Source organism: Pygocentrus nattereri, chromosome 16, assembly GCF_015220715.1.
Source record: "Pygocentrus nattereri isolate fPygNat1 chromosome 16, fPygNat1.pri, whole genome shotgun sequence".
NCBI lineage: Eukaryota > Metazoa > Chordata > Actinopteri > Characiformes > Serrasalmidae > Pygocentrus > Pygocentrus nattereri.
This window is the reverse complement of record NC_051226.1, coordinates 24,973,488-24,999,367: the sequence shown is the minus strand read 5'-3', so window position 1 is coordinate 24,999,367 and position 25,880 is coordinate 24,973,488. Positions and strand designations below refer to the sequence as shown.

Here is a 25,880-nt window from a genome sequence, read left to right as displayed (position 1 = left end):
GTGTGTGTGTGTGTGTGTGTGTGTGTGTGTGTGTGTGTGTGGTGTGTTGTACATGTGCCAGTAGGGACAGAAATACTGTGTAGTCCTCTTTCATACAAGAAAAGCAAAATTCCAACAAGCAGGAAAATATTCCCTAATGGTAAAAATCACACATCCATACAAGAGCTGATCTCTACTCACTTTGAAAAGAGGAGAATGAGTCATCATCACTACTGACTACTGTTAGTGCTATTTTAGCGTCTGACAATAAAAAACAAAGACAAGGGGTAGGGAAAACAATGCAACTATAATTCAGCTTTACTTTGACACACAATGGCTGTAAGTATTACATTTCCGAGGGACAGCGTGTAATTTATGTTGTGTGACCTTTTTCTTTTCTGATACCAATACTGAAATCTTGCTATCAGCTGACGCCAATACTAATCTGGGCTCTGTCTGCCAAAGCATGTTAAATTTAGGCTGTGTTCAGACTGCAGGCAAATCAGATTTGTTTCTCAAACCAGATCTTCTGAGATTGTCCGTACCTGTTATTTGCAAGTGATCAGATTTTGTACAGAATTTGTGCGTCCAGGTACCACCAACTTCTCTGCCTGGGTTGCTGTGGCAATGACATACTGTAGGTGTCAGAAACTACGTAGCTACGCTGGTGTCGCAGATTTCAAACACAGATGGAGGAGAGATGGAGGTACATCATATTTGCCAAAAGCATCTTTGTCACTCTTCTTCAATCCCAGCACATCAGCCACTCTGGACTTGACATTGGTAGTGATGTAAAAGACACTTTGATATCCGGTTTGAGTGGCCAGAGTGTCCAGGCTGAGACACATCTGGATAAATCTGATTGGAATCGCATTTCAACCACCTTCAAATGTGGATGACCTCCAAATTTTGCTGTCCAGACTATCAAAAATCAATCTGGATACAACATGTAAATGGCAAAAATCAGATTTGGGCTGGCAGTCTAAGCAAGGACTTAGAGAAGGTTCCAGGTTTCAAATCAGTTAACCTGGTTTACACACGTCGCTGTCCAAAGAAAAACATGCATCTCCCTTCTTTTTACTTTCTGCTTCATTTGACCTTAGCAGATGTCATTTACATTGAGTGAAAAAAAAACATGATGAATGGACCAAGAGAAACACTACAATCATCACGTGAACCACAGAGAGGAGTTGAACAGCTTCTTTTTCAAAGATCATCCTACATAAATGTTTACAGCACAGTACCTACGTATGTGAAATCACTGTCACCACAGCACCCATGTTAGTGCTTATAGACCACTGTAGTCACATGTCATTCTGAGGTCCTTATTATGCCCATATTAGGAACTCTGGGTCTAAGATCCATTTCTCTGTGGTCAGAATGAATAGGGTTTTTTTCAAAAACTCGCCTCTTGTGTTATATAAAAATGTTCAGAACCCGATACGTCTTGTGAAATGTCTTGTGAACATTCTTCTCCCGAATACCACCAGATCCTCTAAATTACGAGTTTGTTATGTCACATTATGAACTTCTGCACCATTTAAAGTGGAACAGGAAAATTCGAACAAGCAGCTGGTGAAAAAGAAGCTGACTTCAACTTCTTGGACAGTTGACAGGCATGATATGAGGAGGTTCTATTCTGTTCTAATCTATTTCTGCTTAACAGCTGAGTAACATCAACTTATTTTTGCTGTTTCACAGAACCAACAGGTCCAGTATTTTGTCTCGTTTGCTAATGTTTGTGATGGCTAGTCACTGCACCATTTAAGGTGAAACAGGAACATTCAAACATAAGGTGCAAAAAAAAAGAAGCTAAATTCAGTCTCGTAGTTTTAACATGGGTCGTATTTTTGATAAGAAGTTTGAGCCTATCAAAATAACAAACTCGTAATTCAGAGGATCTGGTGGTATTCGGGAGAAGAATGTTCACAAGACAGAATGTATCGAATTTTCCTGTTCCACTTTAAATGGTGCAGCAGTTCATAATGTGACTGCTGCACCATTTAAGTTGGAACGGGAAAAGTCGAAGAAAAAGCTGGCGAATGTCCTGAGAAAATATTACCAGAATTAAAATAATAATTAGGATATTCTGACCTCCTAAATCAGTTTATCATTAAGCTCAGTCTGTACTGGATTAGTCTGAGTGCAGGTACGTTTGTAGATCACTTCAAATCAAGCCAAAAGGAGGGATCTATCATGTTTCAGAGAGCATCAGATGAAGAACAGAGAACTGCAGAGAAAAACCTGCTGATTTTGTTCTGACTTATTTCATCTGCCCTCAGTCTGTACATGGAAATGTGCACTGCCACTGTAACCTGCTTAAGGAGGCTGCCAGTCAAATGACGTGAATTCAGTGCGCAGTAGCTTTAGCTCACATGTAGCAATATTCATATTTCAACTCTTTAACGACCTCGTAATTCAGAGGATCCAGAGGTATTCGAGAGAAGAATGTTCACAGGACAAAACGTGTCGGGTTCTGAGCATTTTTATTTAACACAGCGTGCGATAGAGATGATTTTACGAAACACTTCATTCTGGCCTTCGAGAAATGCAGCTTAGAGCTGTAGGTCTGACTACAAAATGGCCAAACGACTACAGTGGTCTATTGGAGAAATAATTGCTTTACATTCTTCATATCTATGTACTGTATGTTATGTATTATTATTATGTATTATTATTTTTTTATTATTATGTACTGTGTATTATGATTATTATTATTATTATGTATTATGATTATTATTATTATTATGTACTTTCCACCACTGAAAAGTATTTTTCATGTGTTGAAAGTCTCGTGAGACAGGCTGCTGATATTTTTGTTCTTTAAAGCCCACTAAGCTTTAAAATGAGCTCTTTTTAAAAGTAGCTCTACCTTAAGCTATCCAGTTACTCGATTTGTAAATGATAAGATACTGGAACACTGAGTACTGATGGATCTGAAAGGTCAATGGGGTGAGGGTCCCAGAATACAAAAAAATTTAAAATCCTATAATGCTGGATCTTACTAACAAGTGCATGAATGGGGCTCTTAAGCATTAAACATTCTCTTAAACTTGGGTTTCCCAAAACTAAACAGCTTCTAATGCATGAGGTTTAATTATTAAGTGAATAATGTGTAATTCATGAGTGTTAATAAATCAATGTCATAAGCCAGTGGTTTTCTTTAGTATTACCAAGCTCTTTTGGTTACAGCAGTACTGGGAGCAATTGGGAGTGATAAACACTGCCAACGTTGATTTTATTGCCATTTACCAAAGCTACACAAGAGAAGAGAAAAACAGCATTTATATCTTCTAATGGGAGTCAATGTACAAATATTTGACTCCAAGTCATTGTGGAACATTTCTATTGCTCCATTCAACATGATTTTTGGGCAGCTAGTAATTTCAAATTGTGTTAAAAATTTTTTTAATTAAATAAATGAATAAATAAAAATAATTGGAGAAACAATATTTTGTCCCAACAGCAATATACACTGATCAGACATTCCCTTATGACCACCTCCTTGATTCTATGCCCATTTTCCATTTTATCAGATCCACTTACTATACAGACTGTAGTCCATCTGCTTGTCTGCATACTTTATTAGCCCCCTTTTACCCTGTTCTTCAGTGGTCCCCCAGGACCCCCATAGACCCTCACAGAGCAGGTGAACGTTCCAGATCCAGATCTGGCTTGTTGTGCCACAAATTAAGCCTTGATCCTGTACTACACATGAGTTATTATCACATCTACTTTACACCTCTTTATGTTACGCTGTGAAATAAGCAATTCTGTCATATTTCAAGTTAGATTACATAGCAGGATCAGATTTGTTCTTTTTGTATCACCACTACCCAATCCAGCATTAGCCACCTGTTTCTGCTGATTACCGATACTGGGTATCTGATTGGTGCCATCTCTAGTTTTGTGCATTCAGCAATTCATTGTACACCACATCACAGTTATTGCATTCAAGAAGCAAATCAATGCCACTCACCTTACTGTAGCCCTGTGCAAGACAGCGACTTATTTCCTCACTTCCCACACCTCCTCTGTTCTCCAAATTGGAAAGCGGCCACAGTACCTGAGTACTTCTTACTTACTGAGGGCTCCTTCAGGTCAACTTTTGGGTTAACTTACATTTGATTGAGTACCATTCTAATCGGTGAACAGAGGCAGGTTTTGGAGTCAGACCTCAGCATTAAAGAAACATATTAGCAATCAATTTTGCTACAATTGTATATCCGAGGCAGAACTCAATTTTGTGAGTATATTTATAGATCTGCTTAGGCCAACATTTTCTATGGTTTAAAAAAAAAAATCAAACTCTCAGCAACAAATCTACTTTCAAGTAACAGAATCCAACAGGAGATGGAGTCGACCGGGAGTCCTAGGGGTTCAAGCAGCGTAGAGGCCTGACATAAGAGACCCAAGTGTAGTAGGCAGTAGGAAAAACATACTTGAGAAGAACGCTAATGGGCCAAGTAGTTGCACAAGGGCAAACAAGAAAGAGTCACCTTGCAGCAAATTTAAAGTGCTGGGGCTTTGCATAGAAAGTTGGAGGCTGGCACGGCTTCAGAAAGTGTGCCCACCAGAGACCTTTGTAGTAATCTTCTGCTTCCATGTAGCTTCTTGATCACCTTTGGAACAGAGTAGGGCTGCACAATGTCAATAAAAAATACTACATTATATCAGTATAAAATCCTGATGTTGCTATTATATTGCTACATACAGTGTTTGTGACATAAACTATATGGACAAATATATTGGGACACACCTCTTAATCACTAAATTCATGTGTTCCATTCAGTCCTACTGCTACAGGTGTTTATCAAGTACCTAGCCATGCAGTCTGCTTTTACAAACAATTGAAAGAATGGGTCGTTCTGGACTCTGGAGCAGTGGAAATATATTCTGTGGAGTGACGAATCATGCTTCTCTATGTGGCAGTCTGATGGAGAAGTCTGGGTTGGCAAATGCCAGGAGAACCTTGCCTGGCTGCATTGTGCCAAGTGAACAGTTTGGTAGAGGAGGAATAATGCTCTAGGGTTGTTTTTCAGGGGTTAGCCTAGGCCCCTTAGTTCCAGTGAAGGGAAATCTTAATGCTTCAGCAGACCAAGACATTTTGGACAATTGTATGCTTCTTACTTTGTGGGAACAGTTTGGGGAAGGTCTTTATCTGTTCCAGTGTGACTGAGCACCCGTGCATAAAGCAAGGTCCATAAAGGCATAGCTGGGTGAGTTTGGTTTGGAAGAGCTTAACTGGCCCGCACAGAGCCCTGACCTCAACCCCATCAAACACCTTTGGAATGAACTAAGACTGAGATTGTGAGCCAGACCCTCTTGCCCAACATCAGTGTCTGACCTTACAAATGCCCTTTGGATGAATGGGCAAAAATTCACATAGACACACTCCATAATCTTTAAGCAAGCTTCCCAAAAGAGTGTAAGCTGTTAAAGCTGCAAAGGGGGACCAACTCTATATCAATGCCCAGGGATTTAAAATGGGACATTAAAGCTCCTGTAGGAGTAATGTGTAGGTGTCCCAATACTTTTGTCCACAGAGTGGACCTTGAAATACATTAAATAGTACATTCTTAGACCTTTATAGTAAGACAAAAAAGTGGTTATTTCTGCCTTTTAATTTGTACCTCTCCCTTAACAGCATGCTATTGTCACATTAATTTTGATTGATTATCTAATTAACAATGTGTTTACAAACTACTATTTTGAGCAGGCAAACAGATCAGTAGGAATATCCTCCATGTTTCATTTTTTATCATCCCTCTGATTAAAATAATTGAAATAAGTCCTTTTGAATTCAACTCAATGTGCGTGCAAGCTAACTCTACAGTGTACTACAATATCAAGGTCTTTTTTAGATGCAACAACTTATAGAAGGGTTTCCTTATTTTAACTACCACTTGAGATGCTTTTCCAATATGACTGAAGATCAACATATGTTGAGATCCTGATGTTGCTTAAAAATTAAATTAAATTAAAGTACATACATACATACATACATGCATACATCATACATGTATACTTGTTTGGGGGCATTGAAAAAGGGTCCAGAAGAGTGATGAAAACCTGAAAATAAACAATAGTAAGTTAAAGAGCTTTGAAAAATGAAAAAAAAAAGATTATGACAAGTAAATGAAGAAGAAATTACTACAAAGAATAAAAGACTATGCTTTGGAGGTAAGTATTCAAGTACAAGTAAATTGGTGGTAATGATCATGGCCTTTGTTTACATTTTTTTTTAAGAGATAGTTGAGAGTCAGAGTTGACTCCAAAAAACCCCTTGTTGCGCATCATGAAGTAGAGCTACCAAAACAAGTTGCACTTTTGCGCCGACATGCATACAGTTCCTTGTGTCCTTGGGTCTGAATGAAAAAAATGCCTACCGAAATTTCAACTGTTTATGGGAAATGAAATGTAACTTCATTAACTGAAACCACTGAACATTGCTGTATGGTTAATTTGTTAATCATTAACATCCTTGCACACAGCAAAAAATATTGTAACTGGTTAGAAGGTTTATTTGCATATTGCATATACTGTATTGCGATAACTGCATTGCAAATGTCCATATCACGATTAACAAGCAATACATTGTGCAGCCCTACTTTTAATATGAAAAAAGTAACCCACAATCAGGGATATATTGCCTATAATGACCATGCTCACTGTCAAATACCAATACATTTTACTCAATAAATAAATCAGCGGCACTTTTTAGTTAGAAAACTGTCATAACTACTACACTGTGTATGACTACATGACTGGGCTCAGATGTTTGGATATTTGCAGCAGAGCACAATATATCAAGAGCTCCATCATTTTGTACAGAAAAACAAAACCCTTGATATTGGAAAAATAGATAAATGTTCCTGTCATCCAAAAACACGCTATGAGCAAGTTTTAGGTGTAATTCATTATTAAGATCCTAAATCCTCTGAACCAGCCATCCCTGAAAACAGATTGGGGGGGAATAAGAAAATCTAATTCCAAAAGCTCATTAGTCAATGCGACCAAGCATTCAACAGGTAAATATGACCATCATTCATAAAGTCAATGTGATCCATAATCCATTTGCCTACATTACCATACCAGAGGATGCTCCCTACACCGTTACCTGGTGGAATCCATACGCACAAACATCCGCTTATTCATTCATTTATGATTTGCTCACAATACCATTATTAAGCTCCTGGTGAATGCATGCTTTATATCCAATTTGTGGCCCATGGAAATAGAAATAAATTCCATAAATTGTACCCTTTGTTTTGGTATGTCCAACAGAGGAATTACGTCTAAATCAAATCACGGCTAGTGAGGCTAGGCAAACAAGTGGCTCATATAACAAGGTGACCCTTAGCCGGCCCTGTAAGCCGGCCGTGGTGAATCCAGCTGCTCCGGGGCAGCTGTGCCCTGCGTGCTCCCCTTTGGCTGAACGAGCCTGCTTGGGAACAACACGCGGGGTATTTGTGCGCTTAACTATGCGCCGCCGGCCGCCGTGCCACATTTGTTCCGCCGGCTGAATCTGCGAGGCACGTCTGCAGATGGCAATCAAATAATGAATGCTTTACCCCAACACAGCCGTCAAATCCAACAACACCTTCAGCTCCATCCAGCATTCAGGGGCCCCTTGTCCGATTTGTCCGGCGACTGTCAGGCCGCCCTAAACATACAAACATTTCAGCAGCGCAGACGGAGGATGTTGACAAAGATTTCATTCTCCTGCGTGGAACTGTGGGACAGCTTTTTGCGAGATAAAGGAATTAAATAAATAAAAGGAAAGAAGCCTATGGGGACCAGGAGGGTGGAGGGAAGAGGTTTGCTCAAGCAAAGCAGGCTTTTTCCGTGCCACTAGAAAGGGAGCGGGGGGCCTCTAATAGTGCTTGGACAGATGTGACAGAGTTGACAGAGCAAATGGAGTCCCTCGCTTTCAAGGGAGGCTTTTTTCCTCTTTTTTTTCTTTGGATGAACCTCTGTCAAAAGCTATTCTTGTCGATACTAGTCCCTGGAGAGAAGCTGTAGGTAGTACGCGGCTTTGCATTAAGCATATTGTCTCAATTTGTGGACGCAGCCGTGGTTGGGGAACGTTTTGAAAAGCAAAGTGGCACTGTGGCCTCAAAAAGTCCACATCTAGCAAGCTCTAATGCATGTTTCATTAGCTAATCATCATGTTTTATGCAGCAAACCTATGCCAAGACATTGTCCTAATCCAAGGTCATACGTTGCAGCTCTAATACAACCAATATTAATGATCTGGGAGAACAGTTTAAATGAATTATTGCAACACGCACAGATATCCGCTACCGTACAAGCACCTGTAGAGGTTGCTAAAATCTTGGGTATTGGCTTCTGTGTGGATGAGAGAGAGAATATGATGAATATTTGAAAAGAACCTGCACCTGTGAAGCACTACAAATGGCCTGCCTACCTACATACATTTACCGCTCAATACGGGGAATGAGGCAGGGTATATCTGATTAAACTTTCAGCTGGCCCAGTTTTAGGGACACAGCAGCCAGTTGAACAGAATTCATATGCGCTGAAGTCAGAGGCTGAAGCGTCTGACCAGACCAAAGCTATCAACACAAAACAGATCAAAGAAAATCCACAATGCGGAATCTGTTTATTCTGATTAAAGGTGACAGAACAAACAACATGACATTGACAAATGATTACATCTTGCATAAAATATTGTTACTGTCTAGCTACTACACCTTAAATGCTACATCTTTAATGAGCACCATGGACCAAATTTAGCAACATATGAGAACATGTTTTTTCAGCAGCCTCTTCACTGACTGGAGCATTTTATGGGTGTCCGTTATTACAACCTACTGCAGTTTAATGATTGGTAGGCAGGTTATCCTTAGTAGGTGGAGGGAAGCGGGCCCTCCATCATTTCAAGAGTGGGTTGCTGAGATCGGCAGAGTAGCTGCATATGAAAAACTACCATTTAAATTGTTCTGCGTTTAGAAGCGTACAGACGTTAATGGGACAAATATTTATATTTAAGATTTATAGAGAGCACTTAAAGATGAGTACCATGCTGCGCTCCACTTTGTTATTACTGCCATTTTTATTTGTATTTATTTATTTTGTCATTTTATTGATTGATTGATTGATTGATTGATTGATTTCTACAGCTTGTATGTTTGTTTGCTTGCTCATTTATTTATATATTTATTTATTATTATTAGTAGTATTTATTTATTATTTTTTCAATGATACAGAGCCTTGTACTGGATTCACTCAGGTCATGAATGTAGCACTGACACAGCTGGGGTGGGAAGGGGGAGGGTAAAAGGGGTCATGTTGTAAAAAAAAAATGCAAATATGTGTGTGGTTTTGTATTCATCTAGGAAAAAATAAATAAATAAATGTTAATCATAAAAAAATAAAGCCTATGTACAGCACTTAGAAACCTTGTCCCAGCCCACTACAACCACACTTTAATCACCAGAAGAAAAATCTTACTAGCTTCGCATTAATACGTGAGTCTATTTAAGTGAGTCTCATGCTTGAAACATCTTTTTTCACTAGTGCTCTACTATACACTAAAAAATGTACATTTCAACTGTTTCCCAGAACATTCACTGAACCCTGTTACCCGAGCACATTCACTTCTATGAAACATCTACAGTATATCACAAGTCACAAGTTTGTTCAACAAAAATTTGCATCATCCTATTTTCCTGATTATGGAAAGAAGAACTCATACTTTCTAGTTGTTTTCAATGTCACACTGGAGAAGTAAAAAGGACAACCCTGTTACTCAAATTATGGTTCGAAAGTAAATTATTCATTTAAAAAGACACATCTTAAGTCTTTTTTTGTGTCACACACTCATTTAAGCCACTGGCAGTAAAAAAAAAAAACTTAAAATGAGGTATTATTCTTAAGATGGGTTAATTTTTTTTTTAATCAACACACGTTTTCTTTAGATGTACAAAGGCTAAAACCCCAACCTTAAGTCTACAGAAGGTAATGTCTACATGTTTGTAGGAGTTAGTACACACAAACCCTTAGGAAAACTCAATCTTCAGATTTGGCACTAGTGGTGGCTTTAAGGAAGATTCTGATGTATCTTTTCAGAAAATTTTAGGGATGCATCAATGCAGGAATTCTGCACAGATATTTAACATTTTTTCCTGCAATTGTTGGTCAATGCTGATGCATAAACCCAGATATTGTTCTGATAAGCATGCCTATGGTAAAATGGTTTGAGTTTTGTCAATGCACAGTTTATGGAGGTTAATATATAAATTATTATATAAATATAAATGATTATATAACTATATCAACCAATTCTATTTGACTAAGATATTTGATAGGCTGTAGATGTACTACTTGACATGGACAAATATACAGATTTACAGTTTACAAGTGCTGTAATAGTACATTACTAAACACATTTAACATTCAAATAAAAAGTATAATAAATTTGGCAGTGACCATTTTAATTTCCAGTTATGAATATTCCACCCACCACTGAGCAAACAGCATTACCCTTTCCTTTCAGTAAGAAAAACAGAACCTAATTAATCTCCATGTGGAACTTCAAGGCTTCAAGGTTTGCTTAGAGCAATACAGGCCTACTGTAACAGCAACTACTTCAAGTGACATACGACAACAAACTGACGGCAGTTATGTGAGCAATTCATTCTCGTTTTCTCATTAATGCATAGTGGTCTTGCAGGCTCAGATTACATATTTATTTAAACATACTGGATTCTTGCCTCCTGGTGTTTGGTTGAAACTCTGCGCCTGCTAGCTTCATATCCTGCCTTGCGTTTGCCTCGACACTTCAAAAGAATGTTGACGAATTGTCTTTTTTTTTTTTTTGCATATTCATTTCATTTCAACCCCATGCTTTTAGTCTCTTACTTTTTCTTCAGCATGCTTCAAATGCAAACTGGGAGCCACCAATTAAGCAAGAGCTTGTAGTATTCTAATTAGAGTGTAAAAATAATCCTCCTGTTTCCTTCCCCTTAGGAATCTAGCAGATGATATGCATGCTTCCCACCCCAACAGGATTTATACACAACCACCAAAAAAATTACATTAGCAAAGCTGTGCGAAACAGAATGTTCTTAACCCCTTAAATTGTCAGGAGGTGCCGGCAGGTCTAGGCTTTCCTTCCTGACTCTTAAAACTTTTCACTGCCAGGTTGCATTTGCTGTGTAATTACTGATTAATAAGCCATAAGAAGTAACAAGGCTGGGATTTTAAAGGGTTCATTTTTAAGAAAAAGTCGACTTCAATCTAAACTTGTTGGGAGGTGATGATCTTGTGAAATTCTTATGAAATGCCTTGTGTACACTTCAACGTCTCGAAATTGGCAAACCCAAAATGTCCAGAAAGCACATTTGGTATGAATTATGCTTGATGTACTCATTCTAAATATGTCATAAAGACAATACAGATGTCTTTGATGCATTGGTGCATGTTCAGACACTTGACCACAAAACCTGCCCTCTTTCCTTCTTCAATGCAAAACTTTTTGCTCTCTCTGCTTGCAGGTCAAGTTTTGTTGCTGCTTGCCTGCCATATGGGAGGCTATCTGCACCTAATTCCCTTCTCTCTGTCAATTGATTTCTTTCAAAAGCATGGAGGTATTTCTCTCTCCAATCGGCTGGGCAGACTGCCAGCTCACCCTCAAGCTCCTCATTAGACTCTCCGGTGCAATCAAGCACCCCCCCGCCCATCACCGATCTCTGGCAAACAAATTCGTCACCAAGTCTTGTGCACTTCAAATCTTGAATACATCTTAAAGATGCAAATGCACTTTTCCACAATGACCTTTCCGCAAATGAGGAGAAGATGCTACACCGGTTGTTGAGAAATGTGCAAGTGTGAAAAAGAAAGACAGCAAGAAGGGGAGGGATTCGGGAGGTGAAGGTGAAGAAGGGCGCCAAACGTATTCTTATGCCGAAACATTCCTAGGCTTCGTCAGCAAAATTCCAAACTCCAAGTTGATCAAGAATGATTCACAAAGTCTTTCTCAAAGACAAATAATCTTCTTGGAAACCCAAGACTCCAAAGTTGCCAGATCTAAAAGAAGTGAGGATTGGAGAAAGTCTCCCTAATGGACTGCATTTTTGGATTTATGCTTCTGAGTTGTTAGTGTATGTTAGTGTATGTCTGTGTGGAGAGAGGGGGGAGGGGAGGCTCATCTTGGCAGAAAAACAAACCCGGCCTCAAATAAACTGCCTCACTTCATTACTTTGCACCAGAATTGGTAGACTGTCAGACATCACCTGAGCCCACAGCTCCTGTGTAATGTTTGAAAGCCCTGTGGCTACAATCTTTGGAGGCACCATGTGGCTCATTTCAACAATACAACTCATAGTGCTGAGATGGGAGAACCAAGGAACTGCAGCTACTCACTATTTTCGTACTGAAAGTCCTAAGCAACTCAGCTTCCATGTATATATTTGCATACAGTATTTTAGGAGCCCATAAAAACTGTATTTGACGAGCCTATTCAAACTGTTAAGCAACTCAGCTTCCGCTGAACATTTGCATAAAGATCTGTGTCAGAATATTCTCTTAGGACCAATAACATTACTTGAGCAGGTGAATCTCTATGATTGCATTGCCATATAAGTTACCCAGTATAAATCATGCTAACAAGTCCCACAAGATAATATATTACTGAATTATCATATGGACATTTTATGTATTGCAGATTTCAGAAAAGGACAGAAATTAGTGCCTTGCAAACTCTACAGACTGTACAGAAGGCACTTAAAGTGAGTTCCATTACTCAAGCTCTCCTGGTTCTGGTACTGCCACCAGCCAAACGCCAAGCGGAGAAGTCCTACCTCTTTGTCAGATGCCGACAATCGCAGCCTTGAAGGAGTCAGAAAAGCATGGAGCTGGAGAGCTGCCAGTGCCTCCTTATCTCTCTGCCTGGCAAAGCTAGTGCCAAGCCCGCAACAAGGTGATAGAATGCGAGGAAGAATGTCTACCAAAGTGGGGGATCCGCCCGCAGGGTGGGCTCCATGGGTATCAGGGAAGAAGGGGCAGCCTGAGCCCCCTGTGGCCGGCTGGATGAGAGAGTGGCTTTGGAGCAGGCAAAGAAGCTGAAGAGAGCAGCTGGGAAAGTGGCAGTAGTCCTGGCAGCTAGTAGTACAGCATCAGAGCAGGCAAGACTGAGCATCCTCCAGTGGGTGGGTGGTGTAGTGGTGGTGGTGGTGGTGAGATGGGGGGTAAAAAGGGGCTGGGGGGGCAGATCCAGGGGGGTAGAGAGAGAGAGAGAGAAAGAGCGGCTGTTAAATCCTCAACAACGTCGCCTCAACATTGCGCTTCGTTCATGGGTCTCTCCTTCTCTCCGCATCCTTCTGGCTGGCTTTATTTATCCCGGACTGAAGCGAGCAGAGCAGGCAGAGAGAGAGAGAGAGAGAGAGGAAAGAGGGAGAGGGAGGGAGAGCAGGCGAACGAGCGAATGCAGACCGAGAGAGGGAGAAAGAGAGCGAGAGAGAATAGAGAGAACGCTCGCACTGTCAGTGACTACATTAGCGGCACTGAGTAGGTGGAGTTTTCTTTGCAGCAGAGGAGATCATGATTTGAAGAAGCGCGAGAGAGGGGGAGAGAGCAAGAGAGAGAGATACAAAGACAAGGGTTAAGAAGCATGGGTGAGGTTAAACACAAAGAGGTTAAGTGAGAGAGGAGGCAAAAAAGATGAGAGACACTCAACAATAGACAGATAAGACGGGAGAGCACAGCTGCTTTGAAATTGGCAAATTATCTGCCCTAATTCTTTAATCAAAGGATGAAGCATCTCAATGCACCCACAATTGAGCAGAATATAAAGTGCTGCACAGAAACACAATCTTCAGCACAAGGTTACTCCTACTTTGGCAGCTCAAGCAGAACTAGAAGCCAATATTCAAACTCTACAACAGTCAACATTTAAGTTTTAAATGGCAACAGTCCAGTGCCGAGCAGGGAAAGGGGCAGGTAAGGTGATAAGGGCAGCAACTGAGGTGTTTCAAAAGACAGGTGTGGTGTAGGGGCATTTCCAGAAGAGTTCACAGTATTTAATCAGTGTACAGTACTGTGAAAAACTCAGGGACCACCAGTGCAAGATACTTTTTTCATTCATTCTTTTCAGCATCAGAAAATTACACAGAAATGCAATATCAAATTTTTAGTCTTTGTGTCCTTCGAACTCCCTTGTCCTTATGCAAGTGCATTATCTTATATCTGATCTCCTTAGAAATATCTCCTGTAAAAAGGAATAATGTACTTAAATGATCATTCTGACTGAAAATAAAATAAATGGAGGGTGATCACTGACTTTTTACGTAGTACCGTTAATTATTCAAGCGACTTTTTCTTGTTGCAAGAACAGACGTGATCCCAACAAAGGTTCTATTAAATAATTGCACTGACGACGTAACTGTAAAATAAATAACAATCTATAATCGTTATTTATCTGCTTCTTTCTTTGTGTTACTCCAAAATGATCACTGGGAGATGGTAGCAGTGAGCTAGCCAAATTTAGGTGCAACATTAGCTTAAAATGCAATGAAGCTTCATCAGTTTTCAATAAAACTATATTCATAGCACGTTGTCTTCATATTGGCATCAAACTCCATTGCTTTTATAGTGTAGACATTTCATTATGGCATCTCTTTATTGTCATGCAAAACAAAAAAGAGCAAAATAATTTACAGTCTTGCTCATTTTCAAATTGAAGCTGTCATTTTGTATTTTGAAGCTAAGTAGATCTGCTCACACTGTTGCATGATGTAAACCAAAAGTGTCAGGTAAAAAAAAAGGGAAACAGCTGCACTTTGCTATCAGGCTGATGTTTTTAAGACCCTTCGGAAAATTTCCCTTCAAGGATAGTTTTAAGTTTTTGCACAGCAACATATTAAGCATTTAGAGCCCATCCAAAAGAGCACAATTAATTCTGATGGAAAGGGCCAGGGTTGGGCATATGCTCACAAAATGTGCACACAATCTGTACTTTCGCTAAGCTGGGGAGTTCTTCAAATGCTACATTCACCCAAGTTAGTACAACTGTAATTATTTCATGGAATAAAAATAAAAAGCCAAACTTGAGTTTGTTGCTAAGTATTGAAAAGGATGGCAAATCGATAAACGTCTCTATTCTAGTACACAGCCTGCACGTGCTTAACAGCTTTGATTTTTGGAGAACATTCTTGTATTCTTCAATTGAAGAACTGAAGTTCGACTTTCAGCTTTCTGCAGTGCTGTGGGTTTACCGTTCCTTTCATGCAACTCTCTGGCACAGACTGTCCAATGTAGAGTTTCAATCACTTGGTTACACCAATTTCTCTAGAGGTGCATCAAATGGAAATGATACAAACAATGGTAGTTTTAAAAATTGGGAATCGACAAATGCTGATTGGACCGGCCCAGTAAATCATGCCACTTCTAAAGATAATCAATGTAATTGGTCTCTGTGGAAATACAGAAATTTCTCAAAGTACCGATTTAGCATGATTGTACTTCAGAACAGTGTGGATTTGTCTCTCTCTCTCTCTCTCTCTCTCTCTCTCTCTCACACACACACACACACACACACACACACACACACACACACACACACAGGTCTCTTTTTGTGTTTGGCAATAAGTCCCATTGCAACACCTATTTTATAAGAACATGCAAATAATAAAAGTACTTTATAGGTGTGACTGTTCGGCTTATGAGGATGATCACTCCTGCTCTGCTGACTCAAAATGTTCTCTTCAGACCCAGTGCCATACAGAGAGCCAGCTTTAGGAAACATTCAAATGCACAGAGTTCATCTAGTGGACAAGAGTTACTGTAGTGTTAGAACTGCAGAGTGGAATATGAATCATTTCAGTATACAGTAGTATTCAGTATTTCACAGTATACAGTAGTGTTACCTATTATTTTCCATCTTCAACTGGAAAAAAAGGAGTAGAGAAGCTAAGCACAAACAGAAGTGCTAGATACGAGTACCAGACCTGGGGTCAGTCAGTCCACCAGCTGGACAAAAGTAACACTGTTGCCTGGCAGCCAAAACTGACCCTTACACCTGCAACACCAGCACTACTGGACTGGTGAAATAGTTCTTCTCTGAGGAACCATCTATTTATGTATCTTTTATTCTCTCTTGTCTTACAGACTATCATCTTATATAGAGGATACAATATTAGAGCAACAATAACTTTAAAGGACAGAGAAAAATGTTCTTAACTTTGTTTGCTAATGTCAAGAGAAGCTGAAATACAGGAAAAACTGAAAAGATTCTGATATGAAAGTGATGATACATTAAACAAAAAAAAGAAATTGTAAATGGTATTGAAAATAAAAATAATAGACTTAAAAAGTCATAAATGTCAAAAATAAAGTTGTGATATTTAGAGGATAAAGTCATAATATTTACTAATATAACTACCGGTAGTCTTGTAGACGGCCACTGTCCACAAGTTCTTCTTCAACAAAACAGACAATTTCCTCCAAGTCCTTTTGGTTCTTTATTCTAAATAAGCAAAGTGTCTTGCACAGCTGTTACTAACACTCTAGTGGTGATGTGCCAGGAGACTGAGGGTGAAATCAATACGAAAGTATAAATGTACCAACTCTTTAACATCCCTCATTTTAGCAGGAGGCGCTTGCTACCTTCCTTTTGCAAACACTTTGACCACAATATTGCGATTTTATAATATGTATTTCTGGTAATATCCCACTTTAATATAGTACTACAACTTTATTCTCAAAATATCATACCATATGACTTTTTTTTCTCAAAATATTACAACTTTATTCTCGAAGTCACTTTTTAACAGTGGCCCTAAAATACCATAGTACATTTGAGTTACAATGGACTTGTATTTAAAAAAATGATGGAACATTCCATTAAGTAACTACAAAAATAATCATTACACTTCCAAAACTTCATCAAGTAGCAACAATTTTAGCTACTTTTGAACAGAGCTCAAAATCACTAGCTTGTACATGACTAGCTAAAAATAAAGCTCTGCCTAAGGACCCCAACACTTTGCATTTCAGTAGTGATTATTTTGGATGTATTTAGCTTATTATACTATCCTTGGGTTTAAAAGGGTCATAACATAATCATTCTAAATAGCTATGGTCTGAATAATTCGTTTAATAATACAATTAATTAATATTAATTAATATTTTGTTTTTTACTGTGGGACCACAGTTTAAACTAATGTGGAACGGTCCTTATTAGTGTGGAAAAACAAATCTTGATAATAGTGACCTTTAAGAAAAAAAGATTTTAAGGCACATTAATGAGATGATATGACACCATGTTGTCTTTTCTGATACAGATAGCAACATTGATACCAACAGGGCCAGCTCTAATCTATAGGGGTCCCTCACCTTGATAGGTGATGTAGTTTAAAGTAAAATGTCCTGAGGCTACTAACTAATAACAGTGACCACAAGCTGTCTAAAATTATATACCTTTATAACTGGCTAACTGTACATTCCTAATGATTTGGTGCTTAGGAGTTCTTAGGAGTTCTTAGCATTCTGTATTCAGAGGTCTGTCTCATGATTTGGTCTTGCTTACCCAGCTAACTTTAAGCTTAACTGGATCCAACTGTGGGGGCAGTGGTGAGAGTGTAGCATTTTACTGACAAATGTTTTACTCTCTACATATTTAGTGCAGTATGACCTCTTTTTTTTATTCTGTGGCAACTCCTCCTCGTGTTTTACACATTTGGCTGTTCATCATAAACATCAACATTTCTGCACAAGACTTAACCACAGCCTGAGTATTTAAACCTGGATTAATCACAGCCTACGTATCTAAATGTAAACTAAGCACATCCCATCTAAGCACATCTAAGCACAAGTATCAATACATGGAATAATCACAGTCTGAGTATCAAAACCTGGATTCATCATAGCTAATTACAGCCTGAATGTATAAATCTGGATTAATTATAGCTTCAGTATCTGAACCTGGATTAATCACTGCTTGAGTATTTGAACCTGTGTTGAAAGAGAAAGCTGTTAACTCCAGTTGTGAAATTAATTGTTTGTGTTTCTTCGGTTTTGTGAAGCTGAAACTTTGTCATACACTATATTGCCAAAAGTATTCTCTCGTCTACCTTCACACACATATGAACTTGAGTGACATCCCATTCTTAATCCATAGGGTTTAATGTGATGTCGGCCCACTCTTTGCAGGTATAAGAGCTTCAACTCTTCTGGGAAGGCTTTCCACAAGGTTTGAGTGTGTTTATGGGAATTTTGACCATTCTTCCAGAAGCGCATTTGTGAGGTCACACACTGATGTTGGATGAGAAGGCCTGGCTCACAGTCACCACTCTAATTCATCCCAAAGGTGTTCCATTGGCTTGAGGTCAGGACTCTGTGTGGGCCTGTCAAGTTCTTCCACACCAAACTCGCCCAGCTATGCCTTTTTGGACCTTGCTTTGTGCACGGGTGCTCAGTCACACTGGAACAGATAAAGACCTTCCCCAAACTGTTCCCACAAATTCGATGCTTTGCATTGTGCTTGGTGATGTAAGGCTTGGATGCTGCTGCTCGGCCATGGAAACTAATTCCATGAAATTCTATATAGACTTTCTTAAGCTAATCTAAAGGGTCCATGAAGTTTGGAGGTCTGCAGCGACTGACTTTTTTACATGGCCTACCACTTTGTGGCTGAGTTGCTGTCATTCACAGTCACTTTCACTTTGTTATACTTTCACTTTGTTACACTTGTTACTGTGGAATATTTTGTAGTGAGGAAACTTCATGACTGTTGCACAGGTGGCATCCCATCACAGTACCATGCTGGAATTCATTGAGCTCCTGAGAGCGACCCATTCTTTCACAAATGTTTGTAGAAGCAGTCTGCATGCCTAGGTGCTTGGTTTAATACAATTATGGCCATGGAAGTGATTAGAACACCGGAATTCAATGATTTTGATGAGTGAGTGAATGATTTTGCCACTATAGTGTATAAGCTGAACCTGCTTCAACAGACAGACCCCGGATCAGCTACTTCATGTCCAATTATAAGCCAATACCAATGACATAATTTAAACACCACAAGAAAACGAAACATACCTTTATGGTTTTTCAGTACATTTCTTTTTTCCCATTTTCCAGCTTGAGAAGCAAGCTTCTTTTTTGACACATGATTAACCAATCACTTTTTTCCCTCACTCAAGCATCTTAAACAAAATGTTACAATAATAACTCAAACATTGTCAGCTTCCTGGTGGCCACAGGGCCCTAAACTGCTATTTATGTTGCTCATCAGTTCATCAGCCAACACTGAATGCCAAAACTGAAAAAATGCAAAATGGCCAGTTCCATTCTGGAATTTCCTCTTGAAACACTATTAAGCTTTAAAATAAGCTGGATTTGTACAAATCCACCAGTAGCCCACCTGATTTAACTGAATGACAGGCTGATTAGCTGAAACAACTACTGGATGGTAATTTATAGTAATGCTGGGTTTCCTTGAGGAAAAGCACATCAAGCAAGCACAATGACATGCATAAAATCACTGCTTACTGTATTAATGTTGCTTTTCCCTCTCTTTCTCACACACATTTCACACACTATAGGCTGTGTATATGTGTAGTACTATGCCTAAATAAAAGTCTAACCCTGGTTTTTTTTTGGCTCTGTCTTTTTTAAACAATTTTTATTCATTTTTCCTGTGTTCCATAATATACATCTATCTATCTATCTATCTATCTATCTATCTATCTATCTATCTATCTATCTATCTATCTATCTATCTATTATGCTTCTACAAAGAGGGCAAAATAGAACAGAAGCTCTCCACTGTCTTTCATACACTCTAACACACACACACACACACACACACACACGCACACACACACACACACACACACACACACATAAACTCAGAGGAGTGGGAGTTAGATTGAGCAATGCCCCTCTGATGGGGGTCATGTGGCTTTCTCTCCGGCGCACAGTACCCAGCGTATGGCTGAATGGAGGGAAGCATGATTGTGTCATTGTGAATGACCCAGAGGAACAGAGAGAAACAGGACATTAGTGTTGGAGGTCCCTAAAAGATAAGCCCCTACTCTACAAAATCTCCTGGTCAGAAATGCAGCTACATCTTTTTATGGGAATAATTCAATGGTTGAGAAATTATATATACAAATGTGTGTGTAAATATATATATATATATATATATATATATGTGTGTGTGTGTGTGTGTGTGTGTGTGTGTGTGCGTGCGTGCAGGCGTGTGTGTGTGTACACATAATACTCTAAAATCTTCTGCAATTAAAACCAATGACTTTGATAATCTTTACAAAGACTATTAGATCAATATCGTCCAAAAACAGTATGCCTTTATTTCACAATCAGTAAATAGATATAGCCAAAACAAATTTCAAAAGCACTCTCTTGTGCAGCCCAGCACACTGATAATGGTTTAACTGAGGATTCCAACTAAGGAGGCAATAAGTCAGGCCTATAAAATGAGCCCCCGCCACCCTCACTCATCCAACTCGATTAAATTTGACCGTAATTCTTGGCTTCTACCTTATAGGGCTCGCTTCTAAAGTATAGAGGAATAAATCACATGAGCCTCTCCTGAGTCTCCTGAAGATTTTCAGAAAGGGACAAATGAAAAGAGAGAAGGTCCAGATGACTTGACCTGTCTTTGTGTGAAGATGATCATTTTTTATCTGAAACGATGGCAGCGCAGCATGAGAAAAGTTAGTGCCAATTTTGATTATGCAGCTTTGGTGCAGATAAACAGCGGGTCTAATTTGGGATGAGAGGTTCTCGGCGAGTGAAGCCTGATATAGGCCGCACTTTTAGACTTATTTAGACAATAATATGCTGGTATTGCTGGTATTCATTTCACCTACTTGATAAGTGCACTCACTCATTAAAGTGGGCTATGAGCCACTGAGGTACTAAGGGAATGACACTGCTTGCAGTTGAAGTGCTGGTGAATTATCAGAGAACACAACTGAACGCACATAACAGGCCAATAAATTCACAATCAAAGTGCTTCAAATGCTACATGAATCTCATGGACTCTGACAAGTGGATAGTGATTTATTCAAATGTACACAACATACTGCCATGAGACATTATTTCCGGGGGCATCCCTAAATATTCCTGCATATTTTGGTGAATTTTCTGCTTTAACTCACCTCATCCATCAAATCCTACATACTCACATTTAGCAATTTAACAACTAATACTAGCAATTTAATGACTACTGCTGTAAAAAACACCTTTTGGCTTCAAAATTGGGCATTAGAAACCAGAAACTTCATCTGAATAGTTTAGCATAATATGGTCTGTATATATTGATTACAGTCAAATCTGAAAGTAAACAAGCATGCAAATCTGACTGACAGTTTTGTTATTCATCAGTGTTGGTTTTGGTGCATTTTTGTAATCAAACTCCCATCTGTTTGTGTGCTGTGTGCTGTCGCCTCACAGCAAGGAGGGCCTGGGTTTGATTCCCCGGCCAGGCGACCGGGGTCCTCTCTGTGTGGAGTTCTCGTTCTCCCCGTGTCTATCGAGTTCTCCGGTTTTACATTTACATTTATGGCATTTGGCTGACGCTCTTATCCAGAGCGACTTACAATTTGATCATTTTACACAGGCAGGCCAAGGCGGTGTTAGGAGTCTTGCCCAAGGACTCTTATTGGTATAGTGTAGGGTGTTTGCCCAGGTGGGGATTGAACCCCAGTCTACAGTGTAGAAGGCAGAGGTGTTAACCACTACACTATACCAACCACTGTCCACTGTTCCTCCTGTTCCTCCCACAGTCCAAAGACATGCAGTCAGGCCAATTGGACATGATAAATTGCCCCTGGGTGTGTGTGAGTGACTGTCTGTGCCCTGCGATGGACTGGCGACCTGTCCTGGGTGTATCCTGCCTTCCGCCCGATGACTGCTGGGATAGGCTCCAGCACCCCCCCCATCCCTCCCCTTTGACCCTGAGGGAGAAGCAGTTTAGAAAATGGATGGATGGATGAATTAGGCTGTGTTTTGTGTGAAGAATATGTATATGTGTCTATGTGTCTCAGATTTACCCACCTTATGGTCTTCATTTGGGGTTCTAAGTCTGGACAAGAAAAGGGTAGGATGAGAAAAATATTCCTGTGAAGAATTGTGAGAGAGCTTTGTATAGCAAAGATAACAAACAAATGGATCCTTAACCAAATGAAGTCTCACTTCTCACTCGAAGCCAAGATAACCAAACAGCAACAAGCTCTTTTATTTTGGACATTACGAGAAAAAATCACTACACTGGAAAAGACAATTATGCTCAGAACAGTTGCAGGTAAACGGGAAGAAGATGGCCAGCTACAAGATGGATGGAGACAATGAACAAGCCATTAAGAAGCCTAAAGACCCGGACAAAAGACAAGATGTTCGGGAGAAACATGGCCCATATGGTCAGCAAGAGTCTGAATCATTTAATATTGTTACAAAAACCCAGACTGATAATCAAAATAATCAACAGATAAGAGGGAAATGTAAATGTTTTTCTCTTATCTGCATTTTGGAGATATCTATATATTTTATAGTTATCTACTGTTATATTGGCTGCTACCACCCAGTCAAAGCAAGAAAGACCGTCTCAGCAATCAGGAGAGGTAATGAGCATAATGACTGCAGTTGGAGAAGAGAGTAGAAACAAGAGCTGTTTACATTAGGACAGACTTTGAGTCAGCTACACAACAGTGTCATCAAGATGTCAGAGACGTTACTCTAAAAGTTGACCCTGATGACCACTGCTATCATCGCTAGCTGCAAGAAGCTGTCAAAACCATGAGGGTCCAAATGCAATAATCAGTTATCATTAATGTGGCTGCTCTGTTGCAGACTGGAATCCACATGCAAGATCTCAATGGTTATTGTCCTGTTGTTGTCATCAAATGAAAACATTTTTAACACAATTTGAAAACACCAGACACGCTTACATTGGTTGAATATTTCATGGACCAACATAAATGGCTAATAGGATTTTTTTTACTTACATTTACTGATTAAATTTAGAACATTTCCCTATTCTTGCATAAAGCTTCTGTTTCAGAAATACAGGTTTGCAAATGGGTGGCATAAATGGAGCTGGCCAAAAAACTCCCCAGTGGTTGAAACATCTGCATGTCCACCATGGCAAGTAAAATGTTTCAGCATAAAGAACTGGGGCTTCCTGTACGCTAGCATGATGCTGCAGTTATTGTTGGAAGCCCTGTGATATTTTCTGAGCGCATACAGGTGCACATTCATCTCTAAAGACTTATTGATTTGCTTCATAAGAGGAACAACTGAAGTTGACTGACGTAATGTTCCTATGTTCCTAGCTACACTGATTGTCATGTTCTTGGCCAATTACAAAAAGTCTGACTTGCCGATTCAGATTTTCTTTCTTTCTAAGAACTATAATTGACAGCATAGACAAACATCTGTGTAACTTTTATTTCATGGACAATTCTCACATAAAAATATAAATAACGTTTCTTTAATTGAAAATCTCAAAGTAAAAAGTGCCCTGGGTTTATAGGACAAACCTTCTCTTTTCACAAACCTCCACCTCAAAATGAAGTGCAGTATTTGTAGTTTTCAAACAAGTGCAACAAGTAACAGAAACAGAAGAATAACCTATAACAAGACACCTTTAGGTTCCACATATATATAATATATGTTATAAATATATGCTGTAACTGGACATTTTTGTCCACCCACTGAGAAGTCAGGCTCAACACTGATATCAAGCTAACACTAGATGTCCAAATGTTTGGAATCAGCTTGCAGCAGGTTGCCTGTGTGGCTTGACAAAAGATTAAACTAATCTGGTAACGCAATGTCCAAGAAGTATTGAATACTTTTTATTGTGTATCTTGGCATTGAGACATTCACAATCTGTACACTCGCAATTTTTCTATATGCCTGTGTCACATGGGATTTCAGAAATTTCATATTTTGGTTGTTTCTATGTGTAAATAATGGTTCATTTTTAATTTTCCTTTACAGCAAACAGCAGTATGACCTAAACCTAAACACAGAGTCTCACCGTTATACTTTATTGTAGTGAACTAAAGATATTGGTTGTTGTTGCAGCTCTGGTGGAGATTGAATGTCTTTCAGTCAAAATGATCAGTATTACCAGAATACTTTAAACACAGTTTTAATTCTCAAATCTGGAGCAAGTACATACTTTCTATAACCACGTTCACCTCAGATGACGTGAAACAGTATTACTTTTTTCTCATTATTACTGAATATTATTAGACCCTTTCTGCCTTTTGCCCCTTAGTTGTGCAGGCATCTCTGTGATGATGTTGTACAGACATGTACCTATTCTGCTGGGTCTTTTAAGTGTCTTATTATATTTGTCGATCCAGATGTTTTTGGAGTTGTTCCTCCACAACTTGCTTTGGCTTCACAAGTAGTGCAAACTAACGACATCTTGTGTGTGCGGCTGTGTCTGTGTCCTTGTTGCATGACGTGAACCATCATGAGGCGCATGCATGTGATTTTGACCAGTGGCCGGTCAGACTTTTGATTCTGGTCACCCGCTGATTGATTGGTGCACCTGTAATTCCTATTCACGTGTTTACTAGCTCAAAATTTGATAACAATTCCTGAATAGCAATCGTCATTCTCTCCTTTAAATACAAAAGGTACTGAAATTTGGTATTTCATGACGTGGCATTTTATGATAGTCGGTAGCATTACAGTCATTTGGTCTGTCACACGTAATATTTACATATCAGAGTAGATGCAACATGGCATTGAGAAGTCATGTGGTTAAGAGAGAAGAGTAGATTAAAAGGCAGAAATTGCCACTTTAAGGGTTAACATCTCACTTGGGTTGAGCTTTTGAGCCTGTGTAATTTCTCTCTGTGGGAAAGGTATTGGCTGTAGGCCAAAGAAAGCCAATAAATAATAGCCAAAATTCTGCAGAGGATACATGTACCTCCAATCATGTTTTTGTAGAACTGAAATTACTTGAGTAGATGTTTCTGCACTTTTGGATAGAAGACGGAGAAAGCTTTGTTGATGACTTATTTGTTTCTGAGGACCCAATATATAAAAACCTCCAAAGCACATAAGAATCAATTGTGTGACCTACAATCATTTCAAAGCTTTGTATCTTTTTCTTGCTCGAAAAAACCTCAACACTACCAGCAACGCTTTGGACAACATTAGGCATTAAACACGCATTTCTACAAAAATTCTCCACCAGGGGCTGCTAAAGGGATTCCAGGGATTTTTTTTCACTCCACCTCACACCCCAAACCCTGGGGCATACCACACTGAATATAATATACATTGGATTCTTTCCATCATCCAACCAAAAAATTATATGTATACACATGAATTAACCTTTTCGTTGTTGACTGTCCCCACAAATTCTCTATTTATGAGGAAGCATATAAATGCGCCACAAAACACTCCATACGCCTCCAAAGAACACACTCACAGTTTGCTACAATAGCTGTAGGCCATGTCATGATTCTTTTCACTGGACTAATGCCAGAGGATCTGCTTTGTCTGTGTCAGATTAGGATATTATATTGAACCAATGCATCACCAGCCAACTCAGTGTGGACTAAACTGATGATGCCTGTCAATTCTCGCTATGGAAATATTCCTCGTTATGAATCCAAGCTGGATTTCTGCATTATAGTTCTACATATAAATGCATTGTTCTCACTGAGCCAGTAGGCAAATCAGAAGTAAGAGCTCATATCTATATATAGATTTAATTGTTCATATTCTTTTCATTGCTTTGAAGCAGGTTGACTCTTGTGGGCGTGAAGCGGTGCACTTTAACATGAAGCTCATCAATTGAACAACGTTACAGCATGCATGCAATTCACTTGACATTATTCAGGAGAGAAAAATCAATGGCATGTCCGAGGCTCATTGTCTCTGTC

General features: G+C 39.2%; 1 protein-coding gene across 2 annotated transcripts in view; it reads right to left on the bottom strand.

Annotated features, from left to right (window-relative positions):
* Positions 1–25,880, bottom strand: part of sgcd (sarcoglycan, delta (dystrophin-associated glycoprotein)) — a 260,353-nt gene that overhangs the window by 225,497 nt on the left and 8,976 nt on the right. Inside the window, exon 1 of one of the 2 annotated variants that reach the window (XM_017705159.2) lies at positions 12,807–13,423. The exons of the other annotated variant lie outside the window; for it this stretch is intronic. The gene's annotated coding sequence lies outside the window, so the exon portion shown is untranslated. Of the gene's footprint in view, positions 1–12,806; positions 13,424–25,880 lie in introns of those variants that run through there. 2 annotated transcript variants of the gene reach the window in all.